This window comes from Saccopteryx bilineata, chromosome X (genome assembly GCF_036850765.1).
Source record: "Saccopteryx bilineata isolate mSacBil1 chromosome X, mSacBil1_pri_phased_curated, whole genome shotgun sequence".
Lineage (NCBI taxonomy): Eukaryota > Metazoa > Chordata > Mammalia > Chiroptera > Emballonuridae > Saccopteryx > Saccopteryx bilineata.
Window position 1 is genome coordinate 28,642,098 of NC_089502.1, and position 6,407 is coordinate 28,648,504.

Here is a 6,407-nt window from a genome sequence, read left to right on the forward strand (position 1 = left end):
TGTCTTGCAAAGAAGAGGTCTCTGTATTGTGTTCAAGCAAATGGAGCATGCTAGCTCTTTTTTTTTTTTTTTTTTTTTACTTTTTTTTTCATGCTAGCTCTTAATAGCAAAGAGTGGGTCACTTCTGCAGGCTCAGAGGGTTCAGAAAAATTGAGAATTCAAGGTTTTCAAAGCCCATAAGTCCCTCTCTCTGTCAGATTATCATCCTTTCCCAAACAGAACCCTGACCTTGGCATAGTAGACTTGTGTTAGTTAAGATTTTAACCACTTTTAGAGACTGACTACTCATAAATAAGGCCTGGGCCTAGTCCTTTGCTTTCATTATCATCCTGCTGCAGGAGGTAAGAGCCTCTTTATATTCTACCAAAAAGACTCTATGGATTTCACACTTAACTTTAAATCACCAACTAATCACTTTTAGCTTTTTGTAATATTTTCCAGTGCGTCAGTAAACTTAGGAATAACTACCAAATTCCATTATTTTAAATATTACTATTCTCCCCATATTTTGCAAATGTCTGATATAAACCAAGAGCTGATGTATTCCCTTCCACCAATGAAAGTTATAACTGCATTGCTACCTTGTATCAGGGAACATCCATGCTCTACCTACTGTCTCAAAGGAGGCCTCAATAACAACCAGGCAGTGGTGATCCAGGTTCAAGGCCCCATGAAAATACCTGCTTCTTCAGACCACTCCCGGAACCAATTGTCACAGAGTCTGGGTTCCTCAAGAAACAGACTTTAAGATGGAGATGAGTATGCCAAATATTTATTAGGGAGTGCCCTTGTGATCAACACCTATGGGAAGGAGGTGTAAGAAACAGCACTGGGCAGAGGGAGAAATGAAGCTATGATGCAGTCCCAACAAATGCCATAGACAACCCCATGACTCTCGAACTAGAATGACTGGTTGTCCCAAAATAGACTAAGAGGGAGGACTGGGCCTTTATAATACTGTATTAATTACTCATTGGATGTGGGCTTACCTTGGAAGGAGGCATGATCTTGGGTGAAGCAATTTTCTTTAGCTAAGGCAATCCCTAAAGATGGCTGACACCTGAGGACCATCTTCTGTACTCCCAGTAACTGGAGGAATAACATCTTTATTGCTGAAGGAAGATCTGGGTGACAGGTTACAGAATGCAGCACATGTACTCATAACCATACTCTGTGAATGCAAACCTTCTGATCTGTCTTCTAATGGGTATGGTAAAGAACACATTCACTAGATCAATAGCCACATACACATGGCAATGTTAATTTATTCTAGTGAAGATACTTCAACTGACAGAAGTTGGTATTACTACATAGTAAAATCTGTGGTTCTTCATTTTGTCACCAGCCATAATTAAGACATTTTTTTTCAGGGTCACACTAGTGAATTAAATAGGTACCCGATGGGCACTGCATTGTATGTCTCTGGGGCACTAAATGCAATCTCTAGGATGAAATATGGTTTTTAAATTGTATTTGCTGCCTAACCAGGAGATTGTCCAGTGGATAGAGCATTGGACTGGGATGTGGAGGACCCAGGTTCAAGACTCGGAGGTTGCCAGCTTGAGCGTGGGCTCACCAGCTTGAGCCCAAGGTCACTGGCTTGATCAAGGGTTCACTTGGTCTGATGTAGCCTCCCAGTCAAGGCACATATGAGAAAGCAATCAATGAGCAACTAAGGAACTGCAATGAAGAATTGATGTTTCTCATCTCTCTCCCTTCCTGTCTGTCTGTACCTATCTGTCCCTCTCTCTGACTCTCTCCCACAAGAAAAATAAATAAATAAATAAATAAGTTGTATTTGTTTACTTATTATCATGGGGAGTTTCAGAAGTTTCTACTTGGCCTTTCCAACTACAATGGCTCTTACTGACTACTGGTCAGAAACCTATGTGAGGATTCTGCCAACTGCTAGATTGTTCTAATCCAATTACACAGCGTGGAACTAGGAAAATGACTATCAGCTAAGTCCACAGACCCAGTAGGCCCACAGTGAACCACTGCTGGCCTAGGAATCCATTCATTGCCTGACCCCCATTTGTTCTCTCTCAAACAAGGGTGCTGGGTTTCTCCACGGTAAAGTTACTATTTTCCCCCTTGTAATTAATATCTTGGGGTTATACTTTGAGACTACACAAATATCTTATTTCTTTTCAAACTTTCATCTACTGATAATAGCATCCATCTGGTCCATAATAATTATTATTGTGGTATTTTTCTAATGGTGATATTGTATTTTACTCATTTTTCTATATTTATTCATTGGAATTCATCTGTAAGTAATGCCTCTCCCTTTTCTCCAAAGTTTATGAGATTTATAAACTCACATAGAGCTGACATTTTAGGATTTATTGTATTTATTACAATTTGAAATAATTTTGTTTTTCTCTCTCATTAGTTTGGGTCTCTCTCCCTACTATCAAACAGTCAAGCAGTCCCTAAGCAGCAGTGCATTAGCAGCTGCTAGGTTGTCTTACTATAGGTGGGGAAAATGGCTGTTAGGCTTGCTCGTGGTTTACTAGCTGCAAACACTTTGCCTGATTGGTGCGTGGGTGCATGGCAACGCCACGTGTGTGTGGTCCAGGTAAGGCTGTGGGTGTTTTCTCTCTGCCACAATTCTCCTAGATCGCTCTCCCACCACCACGAGGTGCAGTTTTCCCTGCTCCCTTGCCTTTCACTGCAGAAAGCAGATTTCCTCTGTTTAGTAGCTCTTTTTGTTTTGTTGTTTATTTGCTTGCCTGTCTTTGTGAGCCTCCAATAATGGGTATGGCCTGACAATTTCCAGCTCCACAGGTCCTCTATTATATGCCTGAATTCAGTGAGAACCTGCCTGGCCTCAACCACCAGCATTACACTATACTTCCACAGATTTGGCCGTGAAGACTATAAGCCCAAATGGATACAGCTGATTACTCAGGCACCAAAAGCAAGATCCTCACGGTGTCAGCATCCCATGTCTCTAGTCCCAGAGGATGACATTGAGTTGCAGAGGCCAGATGACAGATGACATGAGCAGTGGGTCACTCTGTTGTGGGGGAGCCAACACTTAATTACAGCTGAGCAGTTTATACTGCAGCTATACTGCGGGATAGTGTGTGCATGATGGTGGAAAGCATTACACATCACCAGAATGAGGAAGGCAGATGAGAAACTGCCTCATGGCAGCTTCCCACAAGATAAGGAGGTAGATAAAAAATGTTCTTGTTACAACTCCTCACAATATCGTTTCATGTTCCAGAGAGGAATACAGGGCATTCCTCCAAGATTTGAATCAGATCATGGTTAAGCCTTGGCTATGTGCCCTATATGGAATCATTTAAGATCCCCAGGACACTGTGGTGAAATTATTTCCCTATACCCCCAAATACAAAAAAGTTCCATGATTCTAAAGTCTGTATCTGGCTTGTTCACTGATATATCCCCAGTACATAGAATAGTGCCTGGCATATAGTAGATAATCAGTAAATACTTGATTTATGGATGGATGGATGCATGCATGGACGAATGGATAAGGACTTATAATGTCTGTTCTTATGGCTCTCTATCTCAACATAAGATCCATGTCCTCCTCTTTTCTGTTTCTTCTTTAGCTCTAACGATTTACCTCTGGCACTGCTATTCATTTTGCATGCACTGCTAAAATCAGATAGAAAAAATGGCATTTCTACAGTGTGACTTCACTCTTCTTCCCTCTTCTTCATTAAATGATCTTCATGTTTGCCACGACCAGTCTCTGAGAAAGTTGGATTGACTCTGTTATAATGTTGAGTCACTAATTTTTTTCAGCAGTGTGGTTCTCAAGCCTGGATGCATATTAAAATTAGCATTATTTTATTTTATATTAATTAATTAATTAATTTATTTATTTATTTATTTATTTTTTGTATTTTTCTGAAGTTGGAAACGGGGAGGCAGTCAGACAGACTCCCGCATGCACCTGACTGAGATCCACCCAGCATGCCCACCAGGGGGCTATGCTCTACCCATCTGGGGCATTGCTCTGTCACAACCAGAGCCATTCTAGCACCTGAGGCAGAAGCCATGGAGCCATCCTCAGCGCCCAGGCCAACTTTGCTCCAATGGAGCCTTGGCTGTGTGAGGGGAAGAGAGAGACAGAGAGGAAGGAGAGGGAGAGGGGTGGACAAGCAGATGGGCGCTTCCCCTCTGTGCCTTGGCCGGGAATCCAACCCGGGACTCCTGCATGCCAGGCCTACGCTCTACTACTGAGCCAACCGGCCAGGGCCTTATTTTATTTTATTTAGAAGATTAAATACAGTGTGTCCATAAAGTCATGGTGCACTTTTGACCGGTCACAGGAAAGCAACAAAAGACGATAGAAATGTGAAATCTGCACCAAATAAAAGGAAAACCCTCCCAGTTTCTGTAGGATGATGTGGCAGCATGTGTGCATGCGCAGATGATAATGTAACACCGTGTATACAGCGGAGCAGCCCATGGCCATGCCAGTCAAGATGTGGATGGTACAGAGGAAAGTTCAGTGTGTTCTGTGGCTCGCTAAATTTGAATCCGTGACCAAAGTGCAACGTGAATATCAGCGCGTTTATAACGAAGCGCCACCACATAGGAATAACATTACTCGGTGGGATAAGCAGTTGAAGGAAACCAGCAGTTTGGTGGAGATACCCCGTTCTGGTAGGCCATCAGTCAGTGACGAGTCTGTAGAGGCTATACAGGATAGCTACCTAAGGAGCCCTAAAAAATCTGTGCATGAGCCCACATCAACCTGCACTGAATAGGTATGAAACTGAGAGGGTTTTCCTTTAATTTGGTGCAGATTTCACATTTCTATCATCTTTTGTTGCTTTCCTGTGACCAGTCAAAAGTGCACCATGACTTTACAGACACACTGTATAACATGGTGACAATGATCAATAAGAGTACATAGGTTTCTGGTGAACGTTTCTATAGGATTTGAACTCTTGATTATGTTGTATACCCATCACTCAAAGTCAAATCACTTTTGGTTACTGTATATGTGTCCCTCTTTACTCCCTCCTCCTACTCCCTCCCACACAGCCCTCTCCCCAGTAACCACTTCACTTTTATCTATGTCCATAAGTTTCAGTTTTATGTCCCACCTGTGTGTAAAATCATACAGTTCTTAACTTTTTCTCTTTTTGGGGGTGTGTGACAGAGACAGAGAAACAAATAGTGAAAGACAGACGGGAAGGGAGAGAGATGAGAAGCATCAATTCTTCGTTGCAGCTCCTTAGTTGTTCAGGGATTGCTTTCTCATATGTGCCTTGACGAGGAGGCTACAGCAAAGCAACTGACCCATTGCTCAAGTCAGTGACCTTGTTCTCAAGCCAGCAACCTTGGGCTTCAACCCAGTGACCTTTGGACTGAAGCCAGCAACCACGGGATCATGTCTATGATCCCATGCTCAAGCCAGTGATCCTGTGCTCAAGCCAGCAACCTTGAGGTTTTGAACCTGGGTCCTCTGTGACTCAATAAAACACTGTATCCACTGTGCCACAGCCTGGTCAGACAGCTTTTTCGTTTTTATTTATTTTTTTAAATCAGGTTAGAGCACAAATGCAGTCCCCCACTACCATAAATTATGCAACCCAGTTTACCACACTTGGGGAAATAGCAGGCGTCAGCATACCCCAAGTTCAATGAGTTGAGCCTCATCCTAGGGAGACCACCTACATGATCATGGTACTCCCCCTGCCAGGTAAGTATGGCAGCTTTTTCTGATTTACTTATTTCACTCAGTATGTTATCCAGGTCCATTCATGTTGTCGTAAATGGCAATATGTCATTATTTCTTATGGCTGAGTAGTATTCCATTATATATGTGTACCACATCTTCTTTATCCAATCCTCTATTAAGGGACACTCTGGTAGTTTCCATGTCTTGGCCCCTGTGAAAAATGCTGCAATAAACAGAGAGGTGCATTTGTCTTTACATACCTTTTTTTTTTTTTTTTCTTTTTGGGGGTAGATACCCAATAGAGGGATTGCTGGGTCATATGATATTTCTATTTTAATTTTTTTGAGGAATCACCATAATTTCTTCCATAATGGTTCAACCAGTTTACATTCCCACCAGCAGTGGATGAGGGTTCCTTTTTCTCCACAGCCTCTCTAACACTTGTTATCACCTGTCTGGTTGATAATAGCCAATCTAACAGGTGTGAGATGGTATCTCATTGTAGTTTCGATTTGAATTTCTCAAAAAGCTAGTGAAGATGTGCACCTTTTCATATATCTGTTGACCATTTGTATGTACTCTTGGGATAAGTGTTTCTTCAGGTTCTCTCTTCACTTTTTTAAAAAGATTTTATTTATCCATTCTTAGAAAGGAGAGAGAGAGAAAGAGAGAGAGACACAGATGGAGAGAGGAACAGATAGCATCAACTCCCATATGTGCCTTGACTGGGCAA

The 6,407-nt window shown here is 42.0% G+C and overlaps 1 non-coding gene across 1 annotated transcript; it reads right to left on the minus strand.

Moving 5' to 3' along the window:
• Nucleotides 1–5,538: 5,538 nt before the first annotated feature.
• Nucleotides 5,539–5,703, minus strand: LOC136317888 (U1 spliceosomal RNA). The gene has a single exon (XR_010727906.1). It is a non-coding gene; the product is annotated as a U1 spliceosomal RNA (small nuclear RNA).
• Nucleotides 5,704–6,407: the final 704 nt, after the last annotated feature.